General features: G+C 47.2%; 1 long non-coding RNA gene across 2 annotated transcripts in view; it reads left to right on the forward strand.

Moving 5' to 3' along the window:
* The window catches only part of LOC310750784, a 168372-nt gene that overhangs the window by 36521 nt on the left and 106487 nt on the right, over nucleotides 1-25364 (forward strand). Inside the window, exons 2-3 of one of the 2 annotated variants that reach the window (XR_014542270.1) lie at nucleotides 7596-7667; nucleotides 8084-9513. This is a non-coding gene — a long non-coding RNA (uncharacterized lncRNA). Of the gene's footprint in view, nucleotides 1-7595; nucleotides 7668-8083; nucleotides 9514-25364 lie in introns of those variants that run through there. The other variant, XR_014542271.1, reaches the window with a different exon arrangement.

The following is a 25364-nucleotide window of genomic DNA, read 5'->3' on the forward strand; positions in this document are numbered from 1 at the left end:
GGGGCTCCAGCAAAGTCCTTTTTATTTTTACAAATGATGATTTTAAAGATCTTCAGTGGGTTGGGTATTTGTTTTTTTTAGCTTTGCTGTGTTAAAGTACATTTTGCTCTTGCTGGCCTAATTTTATTCCTTCACTAAGGGTTCAGTCAGAACCTCTGGCCAACCTGATGGAGCTACAGGCTACATACACAGCCCTGGAGCTTGTGCTGATCAAGGTACGAGGTGGGGGCCAGGAAGAAATGCCCCGTTACTGTGTACCAGTCTGGTGCAGCAAAAAGGCCTGGATTGAGCCTGCTGCTGTCATGTGTCAATGGCAGGGTCTGCACAGGAAGCTGTGTCAGCTAATCCACCCCGCCGCCTGCACTTCCTCAAAGCATCCCATTTGGCGTGTGGGGGGGAGGGGCTTCTTTTGAATGCTCTCTGGTAGGGGCTGGTAAAGGGACACCTCCACTCCATCTGACCCTGATTCCAGGGGTTTCGATAGCACTGTGAATTTTGTACTGCAATTGGTTGTGCTCCCAGCTTAAGTCAACGTGGTATAGTGGTGTCAGGGAATCAGGAGCAGGAGCACTGGGGAGAGAGGAATTGGAGAGCGAAGGGGAAGAATCCGAGGGAAGCGTAGGGGAGTATGACAGTGGCCCGAGAGATTCCATGAGCTTCTCCAGCGAATCAGAAGATTCCCAGAAGGGGGCGCCGATGGTCAGAGCAAGGGGGGTCCCAGGGGGGACGCACCAGAAACAAGGAGCCAGAGGGGAACCCCAAAGCAGCAGTGGGGGATCGGGACCAGTTTCCCCACCAGAGCGTAGTGGGGGGGAAGAGTCACATGTGTCAGGGCCAGCGTCCCCTCCAGCGGGAAGAGGAGGTGAGTCAGGGCTGACCACGCCTCCATCGGAGAGTGGGGGAATGGAGGGGAGGTCAGTTGCAGCTAGCCCCCCCAAAGGGGGAAGCAGTGACAGCAGCAGTGAAACGGTCAGGAGGAAAGCTGCTGGCTGGGCGCGCGCGCCAAGTTCAAATGTGCAGGCGCGGGGGACAGCAGGAGACCCGGATGGGGAACCAGCTCCTAAAGCCCGCCGGAGGGAGGGAGAAGGCTCAGGGGAATCAGCGTCAGAAGAGGCTAGAAAGGGCGAGACCCCGGCGGGCAGGCGGACCCAGAGGAGGAAAGAGCAGCGGAAAAGGTGGAGCAAGGCGAGGGTCTTAAACTGGTGTACGGGGGGAGGAGATTCAGAGGGATCATCAGCGGTCTGACAGTGAGACGTAGAGCTGCGCGCTGCGGCTCTGGAAGTGAAACTGAACTTCAATAAAGACTTTTGTACTTAACAACGAAGCAGCGTTGGTCCTTTGTGAGCTGGGACCTTGGGCAGCTCTGACAAGTGGTTAGAGTGTTGGACTAGGACCTTGTGAGACCAGGGTTCGAATCCCCACTCAGCCATGAAACTCACTGGGTGAGCTTGAGGCAGTCACTGCTTCTCAGCTTAACCTACCTCACAGGGTTGTTGTGGGGATTAAATAAGAAAAGGGAGAGCCATGTATGCCACATTGAGCTCCTGGGGGACGGGGGCAGGAAGGTGGGCTATAAATGCAATAAATAAATAATTCTTACAGCACTTGTTGATAATTTCGATGGGTTTTCACTTTCACTTTTAACTGCATTCTGAATTGGGCAATGTATGGATGATGTCAATATTTGGAATCAACCCCCACTGTTCAATGGGCCATAATCCTCGTTAAGTGTCCTCAGGGCTGCAGCGTCCATCTCTCATTGCTATTTAGTTTGGCCTCCTACTTAAATGTTTTATCAAGGACACACTAGGCTTTGAGCAGATAAAAAATAATTATTATACTGTGGAACTATACATCAATGGAAAACAAGCGGCTCTCTGCAGTTTATTTCATTTCATTACTGGTTGAGCCGAGGCACCAGATGAACCAGAGTTTGGCACTGCTGCTGCCTCTTCTGTCAGCCTTGTGGGATGAAAGCCCTTTCTGAATGAAAAGGACTCGCTTGTTTCTCCTGCTGGGGTGTGAACCTGTCTGCCTCAGATTCTCCTTGAATAGGGTGAAAGAATCTGCATTCGCCATGTAAGGCCTGCAGACCCCGCTCACAAAAGGAGAGGCTTGAATGAGAGGCAGAGAAAGGGAGCCTCCAAACAGGGGCGGGTGGCAAGAAAGAATCACTCCTCCTTTGAGATTCTTTAAAGTTCCCTGCTCCAGCAAGGACCTGCTTGCATTTCATCCTAGGACATGGAGGAGTGGTCTGCTAATTAGGCTGCATCCTTGCTAGGCTCTCTGATAACCTTGTGCACTTTCCTTCTCAGCCCACCACACTGAGGAGGGATTTGTTTTCCCACCTTGCAGTGGGGGAAGCCCTGAGTCACTCTCCCACAGCCGCACAATGAGTCAGCAGCTGCACGGTGACTCAGCAGCAGCTCCAACAGAGACGTGGCAAGCACATGAATGGGCCCTGTGTGCGGTTCAGGTTGTCTCAGTGCAAAAAGTTGCTGCGCTGGAAAAGGTTCAGAATAGGGCAGCCAAAACGGTCACAGGGATGGAGCAAAAGGGATGAAGAAGGGTTGCAGCATCCGATGCTGTTTTAGATCAGAGTGAAAGGCAAGAAAGAGGCAACGTGATAGGAATTTATAAAATTATGCACTGCATGGAGAAAGTGCACAGAGAAAAGCTTTTCTCCCTCTTTCATGGCACTAGAACTCGTGGGCATCCCACGAAGCTGAATGTTGGAAGATTCAGGAGAGAGAAAAGGAAGGACCTCTTCATGCAGTGCTGTGGAACTCCCTCCCACAGAAGGCAGTGGTGGCCACCAACCTAAGGTAAAGGTAAAGGGACCCCTGACCATTAGGTCTACTCGTGGCCGACTCTGGGGTTGCGGCGCTCATCTTGCTTTATTGGCTGAGGGAGCTGGCGTACAGCTTCCGCGTCATGTGGCCAGCATGACAAAGCCGCTTCTGGCGAACCAGAGCAGCGCACGGAAACGCCGTTTACCTTCCTGCTGGAGCGGTACCTATTTATCTACTTGCACTTTGACATGCTTTTGAACTGCTGGGTTGGCAGGAGCAGGGACCGAGCAACAGGAGCTCACCCCGTCGCGAGGATTTGAACCACTGACCTTCTGATTGGCAAGTCCTAGGCTCTGTGGTTTAACCCACAGCGCCACCCGCGTCCCTGGCCTCAAAAGAGGATTCGGCAAATTCATGGAGGAAAGAGCTCTTGATGGCTGCTAGCTGTGATGGCTATGCTTTGCCACCGCATGTGGAAGCAGCAATGCTTCTAAATCCCAGTTGCTGGAAACTGCAGGAAGGGAGGGTGCTGTTGTGCTTGGGTCCTGCTTGTGGGTTTTCCCTGGGGGGGGTGTTTGCATCTGGTTGGCCACTGTGAGAACAAGATGCTGGACTAGATGGGCCATTGGCCTGGTCCAGCAGGCTCTTCTTTCATTCTTGTTTCCCACTAAGGAGATCCATGCAGTGCAAGATCACAGGGGCATCTCCCTGGCTGTATTAGGAGCTGTGGACAGGAAGTGCATGCACACCTGAGCTGTCTGTCTGTACTAGAGGTTCGCTTAGATAACATCAGACTCAAAAATGGTGGGCCCCTATAAGAGCCTTAAGTCGTTCCACCTCCATCGTTCTGCCTGGACACTGAGGTCCAGTGCCGAGGGCCTTCTGGTGGTTCCCTCACTGCGAGAAGCCAAGTTACAGGGAACCAGGCAGAGGGCCTTCTCAGTAGTAGCACCCGCCCTGTGGAACGCCCTCCCACCAGATGTCAAAGAGAACAACAACTACCAAACTTTTAAAAGACATCTGAAGGCAGCCCTGTTTAGGGAAGCTTTTAATGTTTAATAGGTTATTGTATTTTAGTGCTTTGTTGGAAGCCGCCCAGAGTGGCTGGGAAAACCCAGCCAGATGGGCAGGGTATAAATTATTATTATTATTATTATTATTATTATTATTAGTTCAAAGGCTCTTATAGGGGCCCACCACTTTTGATGTCAAAGTGCATTACTTGGAAACATGGCAAGCCAGCCTTGTTGCATTGGGGAGCCTTTCTGCCTTTCATGCTGAGTGGGGCCCTGAGCATCTGCCCCAGAGTCCTGCCCCACACTATCTGCATGGGACTGAGCCTGGTATCGGGCAACCTTAAGATAACACAGCATCCAGAGAAGACTTCCTTTTCTTTTCTTTTTTACACCATAGGGACTAGAATCTTTGTTAGGAGACGGATGCTGTGTCACATTGCAGAGGCTTGTAACACTGCAACCAGGTTTCCATAGCCTGGCACCCTCCGGCTGTTTTAAATACAACTCTTATCTGGTTGGGCTGATGGTCGTCATCATCCAAACAGCTGGAGGGCACCAGGTTGGGGAAGGGTAGCCTAAATAACCAAACATGAAGAGAAGAAAGCAGGGCGGTTGGGGGGGGGGAGGAATGCAAGCATGGATAGCGGCAGAAACAAAAAGTTCACAGGCCAATAAACAAAGGAAATGAACTGTGGGAAATGGGCTAAGAAAGAGCTAAAGGAAATCTGCACAGCAGCACCCCAGAGAGAGAAAGAGGCGGCTGGGTCTTCAGGCTCCAGCTGTGGCAGCACAAGTTGTGCAGAGCCGATGGAGGAGGCTGCTCATCATCTGCCTTTCCTCTTGTGCTTCCACTGGGAATGGCTGCTCATGTAGAAATGACCCCAGGACTCTTTTTGGCTCTTCCTTTCCGTTCGGAGTCTCTCCGGGATGCTCAGCCATCTGTCTGTTTGTTGTAGTTGGAGCATCCATGGGAATGCAGCGTACAGTGGTACCTCGGGTTACATACGCTTCAGGTTACATACGCTTCAGGTTACAGACTCCGCTAACCCAGAAATAGTGCTTCAGGTTAAGAACTTTGCTTCAGGATGAGAACAGAAATCGTGCTCCGGCAGCGTGGCGGCAGCAGGAGGCCCCATTAGCTAAAGTGGTGCTTCAGGTTAAGAACGGACCTCCGGAACAAATTAAGTACTTAACCTGAGGTACCACTGTACTGTACTTGGGATCTCTCTGTCTGTCTGTCTGTCTGTCTGTCTGAAGATCACAGAGCAGTTCACAACATAAAAACACTTAACTAGAATACAAAATACATAATAAAACAAGAACAAACCAGTAACCCTGCTCCCACAAACACATTTAAAAGCGGGGCTTTTTTTCAACTGAACTCACCTGAACTCAGTTCCGGCCCCTCTCAGGTGGGCGCCATTGCCATTCTAAGAGAACGAGGGAGGTGTTCATGTTGAGTTCCTGCACCTCTTTTTCTAGAAAAATAGCACTGTAAAAGGCCATAGAGTATTAATCAGCCAAAGGCCTGGTTATAGAGAAAGGTTTCCACCTGGTGCCTTAAAATATGTAATGAAGAGCCTCCCTCAGGAGAACATTGCACAAAAATATGTATATCGGGAAAACCTGCACTAGGAAAATGTGTATATTACTTGAAATGGTCCCTAAAAATCTGAAGAAGTTACATGAGAAATCACAAACTGAGGTGGAAACGTGGAGGGCTCATTTGAAAACACAGAGAGAAACCAAAAGTGACAGCTCCACCCACCCCTATCCTGCACTACCTGATCACTGGGGAGAAATGACTGCTCACACCTGACTGGTCAATGTGCAGAGGTGGCGCTGGGCTCTGTTCTGCACGGGGCATGTGAATGATGACAAATTTCCCATGGCAAAGGCTAATGCAGATGGACACGGCCTGATTAAGTAATTGTGGTTTCCTCTAACACTCTTAACAGCTTCCAGATGCTGCTACAAAGGGCCTCAGATGGGCACCGCAGCCTGACCTGAACATCCGTTTATATTGGATGGGGAAAGGAAAACATCCTGCTCATTTGCGACGCTGAATTCCACCTCCAGGCAGTGGAGGCTGGTTAGTTCGGGCAAATGGGGCAGTGTCCCACCAGTCCCAGCCTACCTTTGGCCAGCCCCCACCTGCCTGCCTTCTTGCCCACAACCAGTCGTAGCTGCCAGCTTCCTCCTCAGTCTCAGAGTTGCCTTTGTACAATAGAGCTCAGCTGGTACTCATCAGATTTTTTTGGACTACGATTCCCATCAGCCCTTGCCAGCATGGCTGATTGTAAGGGGTGGTGAGGACTGCATTCAAAACATCTGGAGGGCACCGTGTTGGGGAAGGACCTGATACTTTTAAAAAGTGGAAACGCCAGGGGTTGAACCCTGGAACTTTTATATGCAGTGTTTGTACTCTACTGCAACCTAATATAAGCACCCTTCATATCTGATATAAGGGATGCAGGTGGCGCTGTGGATTAAACCATGGGAAACGCACAAGCAGGACCAGAGCAGAAGAACAGCGCATTCTGCCCAACTGCAATTCTTATCATAGATGGCACACATTACATGGGTACATCTAGCTTCAGCATCGGCATTCCCCGTGGAGGTAATGTACTGGAGTGAGAGACACACTACTGTGCAGCTCAGGGGATCTGCACTGCAACACATTACCCGGGTGCCATTGGATCAGACCACAAGGATGCAGTTTTTCCAAGAATAACTATGCCACAAAAGTAATGTGCAAACTAGGTTAGGGGAGTGGCAGAGGGGGGTGGAAATGAACAGAACATCAGAATGCATGTGTTTATTTATTGTGTTGATATGTCAACCTTTAGAAAACATCTGAAGGGAAGTTTTTTTAATGCTTAATGCTTTATGATGTGTTTATATATGTTGGAAGCTGCCCAGAGTGGCTGAGGTAGGGTTGCCATGTGTCCGGAATTTTCTGTACATATCCGGAATTCTGCAGTTGGAAGCAGTGTCCGGGCAGAAATAGCTGAAATGTCCAGGAATATCTGGACGTATGGCAACCCATGTGGGCAGCGTTGTTTTTGGTGACTGTCCTTAAAAATACCTCAATAACTCTCTTCTTCTTTTTTGGCATGTGAATTTGCCCAAAAATCTCAAAAACTTTGGTAAAAAAAAGCTGGAGCAACCAGGCTATTATTATTATTATTATTCCCATCTTCCGCCAATGAACTTCAGGTAGCATAAATAGTTCCTCCTCTATCTTCAAAGAAGTTAGCCAAGTTAACTGTGAGTTGGCCAAGCTTCATAACTGAGTAGGGATTTTAACCTGGTTCCCTGTGCACCTGGTAGAACATCCTAAAACCACAATCTCTCACTAACTCTCATGATAAAGCCTTAGAAATGAATCTGATATAAGTCAAGTACCTAGTCCTTAGCATTACAGCTGGAGAATGTTTTCACAATTCAGGTTTCGAAGATGGACCATTGGTCTCTGATGCTGCATTCCTTTACCGTTACATTACAGGGTCAAAAAACACCTCTGTGAGCACCCAAATCTCTTCTGTTGATACACTGCCACCTGGCGGTCCTTTCTAAGCCTAAGAAGCAAAGTCCATTTATTTGTGTTCTTGGGTGATGTGCTTCTAAGACAGTCGTAGGCAAACTCGGCCCTCCAGATGTTTTGGGACTACAACTCCCATCATCCCTAGCTAAGAGGACCAGTGGTCAGGGATGATGAGAGTTGTAGTCCCAAAACGTCTGGAGGGCCGAGTTTGCCTATGCCATGACTTCCTTTGTTTTCCAGGCCAGGGAGCTCATCTCATTAGCCCCTAAAAAGCCTGTGTCACCTGGTATTCGTAAGTGGGCCCTGATCTAGGTACTAACCAGGTCTGGCCCTGCTTAGCTTCAGAGGAGATTTGTTCAGGATCGTAGGGTGTGTTTAGGGTAGTTTGGAGATGCCTAGGGCAAGAGCCCTTTGAGCTGAGCTCAGAAGTGGACTGCAGCCGAAGTAGCTCTTTCAGCACCAACAAGAGTTAAGTCTCCAACAAATGGCCTTAGATCCTTGCAGGAGAAGGATAATAGCATGCTGATGAATCATCCTCTCTGTATTTATTGAAAACAGTATTTATAGGGAACAGTCAATTAGAGGCAAACTTGCAGCAGTGTGTTAGCAGCTGAGAGGACGTAGTGATCCAGCCTGATTTTGGGTTGGGAAAAAATGGCTGCTTGTTTTGTTTTTTGTTTTTTTCCGGACTGCTGTTATGAACGCAACATTTTTTTTTTTTATTTTAGAAACTGCATTGCTGTTTGACCCTTAAACCAGCAGAGGGAGCTGTGGCTCTATCCTCCGCTGCCAAAGCAATTGGCGAGCACCGCTGGAATCACTGCTGACGGCTCACTGAAATGGCACCCTGCTCTGGAAATCCAGGCGAAGAAGGAGAAGAAATGCCTGGGAACAAAGGAAGCTGCCTTGTACCAAGCCAGACCACAGGCCCATCTCACAGAATAGAATCATAGAGTTGGAAGGGACCCTGAGGGCCAACCCCCTGCAATACAGGGATACACAGCTGTCCCTACCTCGGTTTTGCTTACCCTTGGATGCGGGTGGCGCTGTGGTCTAAACCACTGAGCCTCTTGGGCTTGCCAATAGGAAGGTCGGTGGTTTGTATCCCCACGATGGGGTGAGCTGTTGATCTGTCCCAGCTCCTGCCAACATAGCAGTTCGAAAGCACACCAGCACCAGCAGATAAATAGGTACCACTGCGGCGGGAAGGTAAACGGCGTTTCCCTGCACTCTGGTTTCCATCACAGTGTTCTGTTGTGCCAAAAGTGGTTTTAGTCCTGTTGGCTACATGACCTGGAAAGCTGTCTGTGGGCAAATGCCAGCTCCCTCAGCCTGAAAGTGCTATGAGCACCTCAACCCCATAGTCGCCTTTGGCTGGACTTAACCATCCAGGGGACCTTTACCTTTACCTTTATCTATTGCTTACCTTGAATGGCATCAGATTTCCAGGGCATTGGACGGGAGTCTTTCCCAATCTGGATTGAGCCCAGAACCTTCTGCATACAAAGCAAGTGATCCACAAGTGCCCAATTTTCTCCATTAAGAGGTGGTGGCGTGGCAATAAATTCTGAAGCCCAGAAACTCACGGCAGCCACCATAGCCATAACCCCAAGGAAGCTTATTATTGTTAATTATCAATTTTTTAATATTGACCCTTCATCAAGAGACCACGGCTTACAGCATAAAACACAAAATGCATCATATAATAATAGTATTGCGGGGGGCTTAAAAAATGCATGCAGCGGTGTTGAATCTGTCTGTCTACCTACCTGTCCCCCCAAAAGTAGCAGTACATCATGCCCATTTTATTAGTATCAGTGAGCAGAGAGTCATAGGGTTATGAGCTGGAAGAGGGTGGAAAGGGTCAACATGGGATAGATGGCAAAGTGGTGTTTAAAGTGATGTTGGCATTCACTCAAGCTTAGAAACAGGGATCTTGCCGTTCAACAGTCTTGCAGGGCTCTGGTGACATGACAATAAAACCAGGGAAGTTTATGGAAGGAAGCTTTCCTTTTTTAATTTTTATTTATTTATACGTTTCAAGTTTATACATTTCACTAATTTTACAATCATTCTGACATTTCAAAACATGACTTCCTTCCCCTTCTTTCTGCGGTTCCTTACATTTATTTTTAATATCTTCTGCATTTCCAAATTAACTTAATTTACTCATTTATTCGTCTTCTTTAAATTTATACTTCTATAAAACTGCAGGTTATTACAATAAGCTTGCCAGTGTTTTTATCTGTTTATAATTTATCTGTAAATATTCAATAAACCATTTCCATTCTTTTGTGTGTGTTTTTAAAAAAGTTATCTTGATTTCTTATTCTTCCGTTAAGTTTCACCATTTCTGCATTTCCCATAAGTTTTTGTATCCAATTCTTCCTTTGCTGGGACCTCTGCTTCTTTCCATTTTGGGGCAAGTAACATTCTTGCTGCTGTAGGAGCATACACGAATAAGTTCCTCTACATTTCAGGTATTTCTGTCCCTATAATTCCCAGATGAAAAGCTTCCGGTTTTGGAAGGGAGCTTTCCTGACCCTCTCTCCATCTGCAACCACCAGTGCCTCTCAGAAAGCCCCTTGGGAGGTCATGGGGTCCCCCTGAAGGCTAGAGTTTGCAGGTTTTGTGGGAAGGGGGAGAAGTGACCCAAATTGAGTGGTCCCCATGGATTGTTTATTCTGTGAACTCGGCCAGCAATGCTCCACCGACTCTACAACCAGTTTATCTCTGAGCCTGGCTTTGGCTGGGGATAGATTAGATAGATAGATAGATAGATAGATAGATAGATAGATAGATAGATATCTTTATTGTCATTGTCCCATACAGAACAATGAAATTGAAAAACTACATAAAACATTCAAAAAACCCTAAAAACTCTGAAACTCCATTTTAAAATACACTGTGCTATACTATAAAAACCCCTAAAAACTCTGAAACCCCATTTTAAAATACACTATACTAAACTATACTATAAAATACACTATACTATACTATAAAATACACTATACTTTACTATAAAATAGACTATACTATACTACACTATACTATACTACACTATACTACACTATACCACACTACACTACACTACACTACACTACACTACACTACACTATACTATACTATACTATACTATACTATACTATACTATACTATACTATACTATACTAAAAATATACTATACTATAGAGGGGGCGGGTGGGATATAAATAAAATTTTATTATTGTGGTTGTTGTTATTATTATTATATACACAGGGTCCTTTTTCTGTCTTTCTCCCTCCCTCCCTCTCTCCCTCCCTCTTTTCTTCATTTGCTCTCTTTCTCTCTGTCTGTCTGTCTCTCTGCATCAGTTGGCCAACAGAGCTGATCCATAAGAACATCAGAACAGCCTGCTGGATCAGGCCAATGGCCCACTTATTCCAGCATCCTGTTCCCACAGTGGCCAACCAGATGCCTGTGGGAAACCCGCAAGAGCAGGATTTGAGCCCCAGAGCCTTCTCCCCTCCTGCGGTTTCCAACAACTGGCTTTCAGAAGCGTCGCTGCCTCCATCAAGTCGCTCCTCGCCTTAAATGTAATGGAAACATTTACTAACGAATTAGTCCTCATTGCAGCCATTACGAGGAAATGCTTAATTCGTGGTAGCCACCAGATAACTGGGTTTAATTAATAAATCTGGGTGGCGTCTCCTAAACCGCAGGAAGGGATTACAGGAGTTAATGCAACTGTCTGCTGGTCTTCTACGGAAGAATTTGGCCGCCTGCTTTTAAACATGAAAAAGTGTGCGGTCCCATCACTTGCAAATGGGGGGTGGGGAGAGAGGAGGGCAATTGGTTACGAAAACACAGGATGTCCTTTGGGATGTTTGAATTTAGGCTGCATGGGTTCTAGGCATGGGAAGGTCAGATTCCCTGCAATTTTACTAAAAGCTCATCCGGATGACCTATTTATTAAGCATGCATCCTGATTTCCTTGCGCAAAGCTTGCTCAGAGGTTAGGTTATATCCAGTTTTCATGGAGCATTTGTTCTGAATTGTTTGCAGGGTGTTTATACCCGTTCCTGTTAACCATTCATTCATTTCTCACTTTTTGATGCCTTTCCCTGACACTTTCCTAACTGCAGATAGTCCATTTCTCTTTAAAGGGGGATTTATTGACTCAGAGCTACAGAGCCCTTTAGTCCACTTTAACTGTGTAAACCTAAAGTTCTGGCATGTGCTTGAATCCCTCCTGCAAAATAGGAACAGTCAAGAGGCACCCCCCCCCAGGTGTCTCTAATATCTTATAGGTACCTTCTACTTTATTGGTGCTTTCAAAATGGGATCAGCAGGAGGCCCTCTCCTGCAGAGTTGGGTATGTAATGGGAGAGATTTTTGTTTTCATTTATTAGTTCAATGTCATGTTTACTGCATGGTAATAGATGGCGACCAATAGATGGTTGATGAATTAGACACCAGCAGCATCCATTGCCTGAAGATCAAAGCAGTTTGTTGTGTTGTTGCCTGTTAACAAAAGGCTTATCAGATGTCGACGCTTCATATTCCAGAAAATTGCACACCTACGTTCGTGACAAAGGTGTGCTGTGTAAAAGTACACAGATCTCTTGCTCGCTGCTTTGAGTCTCCTGCTGTCTTTTTTCTTTTTTGCAGAACTATCATCACTGCTGAATATGTAGAGAAGAAACCATCCCACGTAAAAAAAAGTATAGTGACACACACACACACACAAACACACACACTTAAAAGATAGCCACCCCAAATCTATGAGAATGATCCTTGGAAGCCCTAATTATCAGTGGCGTAGCGTGGGTTGTCAGCACCCGGGGCAAGGCAAGTAATTTGCGCCCCCTAACCCGTGGATTTGCGCCCCCTAACCCATGGATTTGCCCTAACCCCAGATGTTGTGCCCGGTGCGGCCGGCCCCCCCTGCACCCCCCACGCTACGCCACTGCTAATTATTACCAGGAACCACTGGCAGCAAGCATTCCAATTGCGCACTATATTGTATTGTGAATAGAACATCTCAAACATAGCCCTCGCTGCACCAACTCAAGGCAAAATAGGTTGTGATCTAGTCGCATAGCAACCCAGAGCTCTGAAGGGCAGCCAAGAAAGTAATATTTCAAGAGCAGGAGGTTGCTGAGCACTCTTCCCTCTTTCTCTCCTGGCATTGTTATCACCCACTGCAATTCATTTGCATCCTTTTTACTTCCCAGCTCACCGTCAAATGCAGAGTTCCATTGCACAGTTAAGTATGGTTTGCCGCCATTTCCCTTGCTTTTCCTATTATAACTGCCTATTTTCTGGGACTGCGGGTGATAATTGGTTTGCTTGGGAGATCAATTAAGTAGAGCTGTGCGGGCCAGTCTTGCAGAAGTTTCCATCTGGAATAGGTCCTGCTGAGCTCAAGGTGTGTGTGTGTTGGGAGGAGCAGTGGCGTAGCGTGGGGGGTGCAGGGGGGGCCGGCCGCACCGGGCGCAACATCTGGGGTTAGGTCAAATCCATGGGTTAGGGGGCGCAAATCCATGGGTTAGGGGGCGCAAATCCACGGGTTAGGGGGCGCAAATTACTTGCCTTGCCCCGGGTGCTGACAACCCACGCTACGCCACTGGGGAGGAGGAAGTTATTTCCAAGTAAGTGTGTGCACATATGTGTGAATGTGCAAACACAGGGAGCTGCCATGGGCTGAGTCTGGCATTTGGCCCATCTAGCTCAATTCCATCTGCTCTGGCAGAGGCAGTCTCTCCCAGGCCTGGCTGGAGATGCTGCCAGGGGCTGAAACAGGACTTGTAAAAATGGAGGTGACTCTTGATCAGCTAAGGCTGAAGGGCACACTAGTTTTATTTATTTAGGATGCTGCTGACAAGCAGATTCCTGTTCAGAAAGGCACCTTGGATGCACCACACACAAAAGAAAAAGGCAGATATGCATACACAGCATACACAGAGATCAGTGGCAACTGTAGTTGGTATCAGCAGTCTGGCATCAAAAACACCCAGTGGTTGGCACCTGACTTATTTCAAGAGGCAGACTGTTCCACAGAGCAGGAGCCACAACACTGAGGACACTCAGGTGTGATTAGCTGTGGTTCCTGCTTTGCAAGATGACCTTGGCAGTCCCTTCCAACTCTACAACTCTATGATTACATAAATACAAAATGGGGCTGGGGAAATTTTTTTTCTCAAGGAGCTGCCACTTTGGGTAGCAGATTTGGAGGCTTCCAAATGACATGTTTACTAAGGATTCATCATGATCCATTTGCAGGGAGACCAGATGACACTGATTATTTAATGAACATTCATTTCGTCTTGCCTGCTGGGAGGTTAGGTGATGATGCATCCAAGCCAGTGTTATCTTGCCTACTTCCCAGTGCACTCCCCACCACTTTCCTTATCACAAAGAAGCCCACCAGATCTCCAGATCCACTGTTAGTTTTTTATATGGTTTTTCTTGTATGGTTTCATGAATAATGGGATATTAGGGATGCCATATTTCAAACAGTGAAAATCCGGATGGAAAAGTTGTTGAGCTTTTATTGCCCAAACTTGTTCAGCGTTTTTTTTTTTTGGCAAATATGCCATACAAATAATAGAAATTGAAGTTTCTGAGCTATTTTTAAGGAAAATCATCAAAAACGACACTGCCGACATGGGTTGCCATGTTTGGATTTTCCTGAACATTTTAAGCAACATTTTTAGCGATTTCTGCCCAGACACTGCTTCAGACCGCAGTATTCCAATAGGTCCAGGAGAACCATATAAATATTTGTAATAAAATAAATGACCATGCAGCTTGAATTTGCCAGTATGCAATTGAATCCCTCCCACCCACCCTGAAAATAGCGGCAGTCCAGAAGCACCCTTTGTATGCCATGAAAGGATGACAAAGAAGGTTTGGGTTTCATAGGGACAGGTAGCTTGAAAACGACCCAGTGCTTGCTTGCTTGCTTTATTTATTTATTTGAGACAAACTAACAGGAAGGATTTGAAACCGGCGGGACCAGAAATTCACCGAAGACTGGAGTAAATTTACGGATTATTTGAAAAGTATTTGTGACAACCAGACAACGTTTGTAGGTTTACAAGAAGTTCTGTGAGGAATAAGCTAAGAAATATTGTAAAAATGTAGAAGGAGAGATGATATGTTAAAAGATGTAAAGGCAATATTAAGTTAGGAAATGCATAAGAAGTGATTAAGACGGAGGATTATCAGAGGTGCTGATGGTAGTCCAATAAGATTGTATTTGTGATAAACTGTGTGGTATGTTTTATAATTTCATATGATAAAAACCAATAAAAATGTTGTTTTTTTTTAAATTATTTATTTGAAACTCACCTTTTACCATCTTGGAAAACATGGCTATACCGGTATATTTTTCGCGCTGTTCTATGGAGAAAAAGCTTTGGGCCAAGGAGAATGTCAAGGTTACAGAGACCAGAGTTGAACGGAGAAGGAAGGGGGTGCAAACGTGAAATGCTGGAGATTGCTCCTTCCACGCAGGGGGGCTTAGGCAGTTGTTGAGTGCAATTCTCCAAGGGTTAGCTCAACGTAATGCCCCCAAAGCTCTGGGGCTTAACCAATGGCACCAGAGCTCAAACCAGAGACTTTACATCTACATGTGCTTTAATTTCCTAATTATTCTCAGTGACAATTGGATTACTTGTCTTCTCGCTGATAATGAACATTCTTTCTCTGAAAGAGCATGGAAGGGAGAGAATGGGTCACGGCAGGGGCAGTGTTAGCGGGTGGCATGGGGAACCCAAGACCCAGGGCTTGGCGGGAAGGTTGTGCTGGGGCACTGGATCTCCTCCCCCTTTGCCCTCCCATAATTTTTTTTTGGGGGGGGCAGTTTTGCTAACAGGAAGGGTGGTAAGTGCATTGCAAATTGCCAGTCACCTGACATCTTAATCTTCCTATAGGCATCACTTTATATACATTAGTCTTGGGCCTATATCCTTTGTCCTTTAAGTACCTGGCAATGCTCTGGTTCATGGGGCAGGATTGATTTTGGATGGAAAGGTTTTAAAAAAACAACCTGAGGATATTATCAACATAAAGGTAAAGGTACCCCTGCCCGTACAGGCCAGTCTTGCCAGACTCTAGGGTTGTGCGCTCATCTCACTCTATAGGCCAGGAGCCAGCGCTGTCCGCAGACACTTCCGGGTCACGTGGCCAGCGTGACAAGCTGCATCTGGCGAGCCAGCGCAGCACACGGAACGCTGTTTACCTTCCCGCTGGTAAGCGGTCCCTATTTATCTACTTGCACCCAGAGGTGCTTTCGAACTGCTAGGTTGGCAGGCGCTGGGACCGAGCAATGGGAGCACCGTGGGGATTCGAACTGCCGACCATGCGATCGGCAAGTCCTAGGCGCTGAGGTTTTACCCACAGTGCCACCCGCGTCCCCATTATCAGCATGGGATATACTAATTCATAAGAACATAAGGGGAGCCTGGCTGCTGGGTCAGGCCAGTGGTCTATCTTGCCCAACATCCTGTTCTCACAGTGGCCAACCAGATGGCTGGGGGAACCCCTAAGCAAGACCCAAGTACAAGAGCCCTCTCCCCTGCTGTGGTTTCCAGAAGCATTCATGTCTCCAGCTGTGGGGGCACAGCATAGCCATTGTGGCTTGTGGCCATGAATAGCCCTCTCCTGCTCCATGAAAAATCACCAATCCTCTTTTAAAATTGGTGGCCATCAATGGCTCCTCTGGGAGCGAGTTCCATAGTTTAACTACGGGCTGTGTGAAGAAGGGTGTTCTTTTCTCTGCCCTGAATCTTCAGGGAGGGGGAACCTCAGAGCTGGGGGACAGATCCTTGTTCTCCTTGCTAAAAAAATATCACTCATGCATACTCTTTCCCCATACTTAGAATAATTTAATTGTAGAGTTGAAAGGGACCACAAGGGCTATTGAGTCCACCAGCCTGCAGTGCAGGAATATTTTGCCCAATGTGGGGCTCAAACTCACCACCCTGAGACTAAGTCTCTCCTGCTCTGCCGACTGAGCTGTCCACCCCTTACTGGCCCTTGTGTGTTTTCTCCTGGCTGGAATGCAGCCTTGAACTCCAATAATGCTTCTTGCTTGCCTTGAGACAGGTGTGTGAGTGCATGTAGAGATTAGCCCACTGTTAAAGGACACGAGTGGCGCTGTGGGTTAAACCACAGAGCCTAGGACTTGCCGATCAGAAAGTCAGCGGTTTGAATCCCCACGATGGGGTGAGCTCCCGTTGCTCGGTCCCTGCTCCTGCCAACCTAGCAGTTCGAAAGCACGTCAAAGTGCAAGTAGATAAATAGGAACTGCTCCGGCGGGAAGGTAAACGGCATTTCCGTGCGCTGCTCTGGTTCGCCAGAAGCGGCTTAGTCATGCTGGCCACATGACCCGGAAGCTGTACGCCGGCTCCCTCGGCCAATAAAGCGAGATGAGCGCCACAACCCCAGAGTCGGTCACGACTGGACCTAATGGTCAGGGGTCCCTTTACCTTTTTAAAGGTCAAATCAATATTCATTGCTCCTCCTACATTTGCCTCCAGCCCCACCCATCTGAAGGTTCACAAGTTCACTATCACTACTGTAGGAACATAGAAGAGCCTTCCTGGGTCAGCTCCATCTAGTCCCACATCTTGTTCCCCACAGTGTCCCACTAGATTCCCCCAAGGAAAAGCCCAGAAGAAGGACATGAGCACGGCAGCTCTCTTCTGCTGCTGTTCTCCGGTGGCTAGTGTTTAGAGGCCTGGTGCCTCTGATCCAGGAGGTGGTAGATTGCCATTGTAGCTGGTAGCCACTGATAGTCTCATCCTCCATGCCTAATGTCCCTTTCTAAAATGGTGGCTATCACCACATTCTGTAACGGCCAGTTCCATAGTTTCAACTCTACACCAGATCCTCTTAAGAAAGCGGGAGACTTTGGGGGGAGTGCGAGAGCTAGAGAAGAGAAACTCACAGGTGCTGGGATCTGGGAGTCCACCCATGCGCTCAGAGGTTGCCTCGGAGGGTTTCTCTTGCTTCCACTCACTCTTGCAACAGCAGAGCCCATCCAGCCTGCCTCTGGTGCAAATTGGTTTGCAAATTAAGATGCCTGTCTAGGAACCAGTTATGAAGACTGATGTCCGATGGTTTTGGTGAGCCTCTCACCGACAGAAGTGGTGGCAGACTGTCAAAGCCGCTTAAGCTCCTGGGATGACACCTGCTCACACTCTATGAATAGACGCCTTGTGGAAAGCTAGTGCCGGGCAGGTGTCTGGGCGGATATTAGAGACCTAGACGCTGATCCCTGGAGCCTGGAGAATGAGCCATTACAAAGCAAATGGAGTCTTTGGGCTGATGGTGCAATGAGAACAGCAGCCCCCTCCTGTGTCTCTTGCTCTGGGAGATCTAGACGCCATTGCTGGGTGCAATGCTGGGTGCAGTACACGTTCCCAGATACTTTCTAGTGACTGTGCACATCCCTAGCTTCACCGTTATGAGAAACCCAGCCTTTTTGGGCAGAAAAGGGTCTGCCTTTCCCTTCGAGGGCACTTCCAGCCCATCCCAGGAAACATAGGTTTGCACAACCCAAGTGGATTAAAATGCCCTGCCACCCCAGGACAACAGATCCATTGTAAAAAAGAAACTGACTAGGCTGGCACAGGCATGGCCAAACTTGGCCCTCCAGCTGCTTTGGGACTACAACTCCCATCATTCCTAGCTAACAGGACCAACTGTGAGGGATGATGGGAATTGTAGTCCCAAAACAGCTGGAGGGCCAAGTTTGACCATGCCTGGACTAGGGCTACATCTAAACCACACATTCAAAGCACTGCAATACCACTTTAAACAGTCACAGCTTCTCTCAAGTAATTCTGGGAGCTGTAGTTTCTTAAGGGTGCTGAGAGTTGTTTTGAGACACCATTCATCTCCCAGAGCTGCACTTCCCAGAATTCCTTGGAAAAAGGGAACCCACAACCAACACAGGATTTAAGCCTGCCTGCTGCCCATTTGATGACACCAGGCAAGAAGTTTCCCACTTCTGCATCAGGGTGTTGAGTCTATAAGTCAAGCCCAGTCTCCAGTTTGGAGAAACAAACTCCAGTTTGGTTTCCCTTCTACACCATTAATTTGGGGCAATGTGTTTCATGATCTCATCATGACTGAGCCACAAACTGAGCCCGATAATGCCAATCTCCACTTCTTCCAACAGAAGGCTTAATTAATTCCCTGACTCCAGAGCAAGAGTTACGTTCTTTCTGACTCACTGTCAGTCATGCAGTTTTTCGAGGTGTCAATTAGTGTAATTAGATTTCCCTAATGAATGCTGATTTATGGGATGTGCTGCTCAGTTTTCCATTTTCTGATGCGATAAGGACTAAAAACCTGCATAGCAAGCAGGTGGCCCGATTTGGATCTCACTCACCTCAAGTTTAAAAACCACAAGAAGTCAGACTTAGTCCTATTACGCAGGCAGAGCAGGCAAAATCCAAACAGTGTCAATGAGGTGCTTTCAAAATGGGTCGCCAGTTTTGCTACTGCAGAGCTCAGCCCAGCCCAGTGGAAGCTCCTTCAAGGCCTATCCATTGATGGCAAGGAGAAAGTTAAGGAAGTAGTTGAAGTCATTCTATTGAAGTTAACACACACACTCTCCTTTCAATCAATTTGATTCAATGCATGGAAGGTGCAGTGTGAAGGTGGTGGACTTTTGGAAGGTGGTGGTCTCTCCTTCGCTGGAGGTTTTTAAACAGAAGTTGGCCATCTGTCAGGGGTTCTTGAGCTGTGATTCCTGCATTGTAAAGGGTTATACTTCATGATCCTCAGGGTCCCTTTCAACCCTGTGATTCTATGGTTTCCCATCCTTGCTCTACACTTGACAGGCAGTGGCTGTTCAGGATCCCAGGCAGAAAGGGGCCTGTCCCAAGATCCGCTACCTAACAATAAACAAGCCTGAAGATGCGAGGGATTGAACCACAGACCTTTTACATGCAAAGCTATTGCTCTTCTCTCTGAGTACTCATTCTGCTACTCATATAAACTGATCCTCATCCTCTGTCTTCAGAACAGGTGGGGTTGGAAGTCCTGTTTCTGGTGCAAGATCAGGTTGATTATGCGAGACTCTGAAAGTTTCTTGTTTGGTAGCATCAAGCTTTCCTCTTGCCTGAGATGCATAATAATAATAATAATAATAATAATAATAATAATAATAATAATTTGTTTGTTACCAACATCCACAGGAGGGACACGGGTGGCGCTGTGGTTTAAACCACAGAGCCTAGGGCTAGGTCAGCGGTTTGAATCCCCGTGATGGGGTGAGCTCCCGTTGCTCGGTCCCTGCTCCTGCCAACCTAGCAGTTCGAAAGCACATCAAAGTGCAAGTAGATAAATAAGTACCGCTCTGGCGGGAAGGTAAACGGCATTTCCGTGCGCTGCTCTGGTTCACCAGAAGTGGCGTAGTCATGCTGGCCACATGACCCAGAAGCTGTACTCCAGCTCCCTTGGCCAATAAAGTGAGATGAGCGTCGCAACCCCAGAGTTGGTCATGACTGGACCTAATGGTCAGGGGTCCCTTTACCTTTTACCAACATGCACAAGCAACTACAAAAATAAACATAAATACATTTTGAAAGGGTAACTCTCCTGCTCTTGAAATAATGGCCTATATGGAAACCTATGAAACTTTCCCAGGAATGTCTGGGGATATCAGTGACTCTCCCTGGAAATTTCTGCATTAACAACCTGTGTTCTGCTACCGAGGCCTTTCTAGAATCCAAGACATCACCCTGCCCTACCAGATGATTAGCACTACGTCATTATATTTAATTAGTCAATCAATTAATGCTTGGCATTTGCATGCCACTTGCTGGCCACACTCTCAGGGTGGCTCAATATTAATGTGTGAGCAACGCAGTGTCTACTCAGAATTCATCCTATCTGAACCCTGCAGGACTTACTCTGAGGTAGGGACGGGGGAGAAATTCCATTCCATTCACATTAAAAGCTGATTCCATCAAATTCACACTTTCAGTAACAGCATGAGAACCGAGCCGTCCTTCAATATTTGCACTTACCTGAACTTTGCAATGGAGTTCTCCAGCTTAGCATTGTTTGTGAAAATGTGTATAATATTAGGGTGAAATATGCATTCAAAGGAATATATGAGTGGAAACAATATGTAAGAATTCATTATATTAGGGGGAAATGCTTGCACAAATGTTCACATTGGTCAAAACTGCCTATGATTCCCAGCACCCTTAGCAAACTACAGTTCCCATGATTCTTTCATGCTTTGAAGGTCTGGTGTGAATGTGACCTAATCCCCTTTGCAAGCTTCTTTCTCCTTTGCAATTTCAGTGTGGCCCCTTGTAGAACTCAGCAGGGACCAGGATAGGGACAAACCTAGAATTAGTTGGCTCTGCCTGCCATTGGCTTTTCTGCCACCTACTGTTGACCTCCTGCATTACACCCCACCATTCCTCATGAGCACCAGCCACCATGGGTTGCTTGACACAACAGCTGGAGAAAGATCCTGCACTCCTATCCTGCTTGTGGGCTTCCCAAAGGCATCTTGTTGACCACTGTGGGCTTCCACCTCTGAATCCTGCCCAGATATTACCTAGGGTGCCAAAAAACCGCACGAAATTGGACATGCTAGAACTGTAACCACTGACAAACCTGGACCTATTTAGAGAGGTATTTACAGGGTGGTGCACATTTTCCAAAGGGTGTTGCAGGGGAGCTGCTGCATATTCCTGACTAGGCGCCAAGAAAGGGCAGTTTCCTTTTTGGCAGGTGCAAATTAGATTCCCCCCCCCTCGCACTGTGAAAGAGGTAAGGAGTTACAGCAAGAAAAACAAACAAGAACGCAAATGCTTTCATAGAGATTTGGAAATTAGGCTGTACAAAGAGGATCTGTTGTCAAGGATAAACGTGACTGCCACATCAGCCCTAAGTGTGAACAGTATTGGCTAAGAAAGGTATTTTCATGAACAACTTAACGTAAGATAGCACAGATCGCTCCTTTGTTTCCCTTTCCCACTGGCTCTTACCATCTTGCTTAAGGTGTGGAGCAAATAGAGCTGTTGATTCTGCAACAATCAGAACCCTGGAGGCTACCAAGCCCAGCCATGTCCACAGTCTTTGGCCAGGAGTGAGGTTGTTGAGCTCCAGCTCCCATCAAGCCCAGCCAGCAGGGAAGAAGGGAGCTATAGCCCAACAAAATCTGGAGGACCGCAGTTCAGCCATCACTACCTTTGACCTTTAGACCTCCATTGAGGAATACACAACCCAAGACATAGGGTGAGGACATTGGTGACAGCAGCCACAGCAAGCCAAGGTATTCACCTGACTTTGCTGCTTGTATTTAATTATTATTATTATTATTATTATTATTATTATTATTATTTATACCCCAGCCACTCTGGGCGGCTTCCAACTGAATATTAAAAACAATACAGCATCAGACATTAAAAACTTCCCTAAACAGGGCCACCTTCAGTTGTCTTTTAAAAGTAAAATAGTTGTTTATTGCCTTGACATCTGCTGGGAGGGTGTTCCACAGGGCAGGTGCCACCACCGAGAAGGCCCTCTGCCTGCTTCCCTGTAACTTGGCTTCTCGCAGTGAGGAAACTGCCAGAAGGCCCTCAGCGCTGGACCTCAGTGTCTGGCTAGAACGATGGGGGTGGAGACGCTCCTTCAGGTATACAGGACCGAGGCCATTTAGGGCTTTAAAGGTCAGCACCAACACTTTGAATTGTGCTCGGAAACCTCCTTACGAGCAGATTTTGCTAAGTTGGTTACTGATTCACCCATTGGTCATGCTCTTCTCTGTTTCATGCACACTACCCACTTCTTTGTTTCTCCCCCATCTTTTGTCCACCATGGATAGTGTGTGTAGGGTTCTCCTGCAGCTTTTCATCCTGGCAACCTGACCTGGACAGGCTTAGCCTCATAGACATCGCTTTATAGCTGGGGGAGGGAAACTGTGGTCCTCCAGATGTTGTTGGACAACATCCCAATCAGACCTGACTTTTATGGCTCAGAATCCATTTGGTCAGGCGCATGAATTGGCCTTGCAAGTTCATATGCAATAAAATAAACTACTCCGGCAGGCTGGTAGTTCACAAACATTCTGAGTTGGAATATAGCAATAAAACTGCTAGCACATGCTAAGCTAAGCAGGGTCGAGTATGGTTTCGGTTTGGATGGGGAACCATGTGTTGAGATTCCAGCATTGCAGGAGGTTGAACTAAATGACCCTTGATGGATAATCTTTGGCAGTGATTTTTTTCTAGGGGGACGCAGGGCTATGCATACCCCTAAACATTTTGTGAATCTAAGTTTGGCCTCATTGAGGGGCAGTATTTCAATATGAATAGGAAAATGAGAGCACCCCTAAACATTTTTAGGGGGGGAAGCACTGATACCTGCCACACAGGTATGGCACCCTGAGTGAGGCCAAAATTTGGCACCCCCAAATGAATCTTATCACTGGTGGATCTTCTTAATTTTGCACCCCCTCGGCTCAGTGCCCCGGGTGTGGGCACCACCTGAACCGCCCTAAATCTGGCACTGCCCTCAGGGTCCCTTCCAACTCTACCATTCTATGATTCTGTTTGCATTTTGGCTAGGCACCTCTGTTCTTTACTGAGGCAAATAACAACCCAGTGTCCTCCATGATTCTTTGAAGGAGTCTACGTATTCCAGGACTGTACCACTTTAGTGTGCAGGACAGCATGAGCAAATGCTTCAAAACACACACATGAGATGTGCATATAAAGCAACTAGCAGGTCAGGGAAATGGCTAGGATAACGGACTTGGTAGTTTACTAAGTGCGGGGATTATTGATTTATTGGTAGCATGTGACTGAACCAGGACTGACAACCTCATTGGGAGATTCACCTCTCCTTCCTTCCTTCCTTTTTTCAGAGCAGACTTCCCTACCCCCTTCCGTCTCTCCACATATTGCGTTCCTGATGAAATGCTGGGGCTGCTTTTCGCCAGACAAGGAGGCCTTTGGGTGATTCCAACAGCTGTAAGGGGGACTGAGCCCACATGGCAGATGTTTGCCATTCAAGCCGCTTCATTTCTCTTGGAAACAACCCCCCCCCCCCAATTCTTCCTGGCTGTTCTTGACTGACAGCCGGCCTGTGTTTCATGCGACATAAACCATATTATTACACAGGCTTCTTAAAAAAAAAAATTCATTATTGAAACATTTTCCTGGACCCTTTCAGAGAACTCTGATCACGTCTGTGAGTTTTGCATGAGGCTGTGGCGTGTTCTTGACCAGTTTATTCCCCCAGTTCTGGGCAGCCAAAACAGACTCCAAGCTGATGGTCGGAAGCTCTGGGACTGAAGATTAAAATAAATGTTTGCTTCAGACCTGGACCCAGGGCACTTTGACAAAGAATGTGTCAATGATTTGTTGAAGCCAAGGTCTCCTCTTGGTTAGCCTTCTGCCAGATGTGCAAGAGCCTGCAGCAATAACGCCGGGCAAGCACCTTTCCCCTTTATTGTTCCATCTCAGATCCCATGGCTTGGCAACAGCATCAATGGCAGGGTTCAGACCTAAACCCCAGAAGTAAATAATGGCACAAAGGGTTCGAATCACTTCACAAACACAATATTGCAAAAGGCCAGTAAGGTAAGGCAGTGCAGTTCCTGCAGATGTGAAACTGAGAGCACAGTGCAACATTTGCCAATGTGATGCCCTCCAGATGTTGTTGGATTTCAGCTCCCAACCACCCTGACCACTGACCATGCTGGCTGGTGCTGATAGAGCTGCAGTCTAACAACATCTCAAGGGCTTGCTAGCTAGTGATTTTGTGGCCAAGGTGAGCCGTGACCCAGGGATCGCCTGACTCCTAGCTCATGCCAGCGTTTTCCCACAAGACATTGTCGAATTGCAGAGCTGGAAGGGACCTCAAGGCTCATTTAGTCCAGCCCCTTGCAATGAAGGAATCATTTGCCCAAGGTTAGACTTGAACCCACGATCTTGAGATTAAGAGCCGTGCTCCACCAAGAAGCAAGTTTCAGTGCTCAAAGTATTGGGAGTGGGGAGGTGGTGGTAAGGCGCTTACTGCAATTCACAGTCCTCATTCCCCAAGGCTTTTCATTTCTAGGAAATTTGTGCCCTGCTCTTTATCCTTCTCAAAACAGTAGCGCAGGGATACCACAGAAGGTAACCCTCCTCCTCTGTAATTCCAGCCCTTGCTCACCTCAGATTCCCTCTCCCTTTTGGTGTGGTGTTTAGGTGTTGCCAATTCCTAGAGGCCGAGGTCCCTTTGCCCCAATAAAATATTTGAGGGTGCCTCCCCCCAAGTTGATGAGCATAGCCATTCAAATGGTGCGTGTGTGCCACATATTGTGATCGATTACGTGGGGTGGGGCTTACCCCAATATTTTATTCAAGTTGGCCCCCCTGCTAAGGCTGGAGGGAATGTGGGGGTGGGGGACAACTGAAGGCGCATCTCTCATTCAGAGCAAGTTTTGCCATTCTGTTCAAAGTCCAACTTAAGTCTCCAGTGTGGAAGCTGAAGTCGAAAGCTTGCCATATGTCCTCTTTTTCCAGGACATGTCCTCTTCCTCATGGGTAGAGTCGTCATCCATAGTTAAAAGCAGAAGTTGGCGAATGCGTCCTCTATTTTGCTCTTCAAAATATGGCAACCCAACTTGCACATATGAGCATTTAGGGTTGTCTCCAAAGCTCAAAGTAGTCCATTTGAAATTAATGGCCATGACTCACTTAGGTTAATTAATGTAAATGGGTTTAGCACTACTACTAGGGGCTGCTACCCCTGCTTCTGTGGCTCACCAAATCCTCTTAACCCCATCCCATGCCAAATCTCTCCCCCAACCCCCCCTCTGCTCCTTCCAGCTGAGAAAGGCCAGATGAGGTGCCTCGCCTAAGACTCCCTAAGTTCTATTTTATTCACCGTAGAGGCGACATTTGAACCCGGGTCCTCCACATCAGTTATTGGGGCATTGCGGCTATTGCGGCTGAGCATTCTGGTCAGTCATACTTTTGCAAGCGCATGTCACCCCC

This window comes from Podarcis filfolensis (genome assembly GCF_964270895.1).
Source record: "Podarcis filfolensis genome assembly, chromosome: 15".
Lineage (NCBI taxonomy): Eukaryota > Metazoa > Chordata > Lepidosauria > Squamata > Lacertidae > Podarcis > Podarcis filfolensis.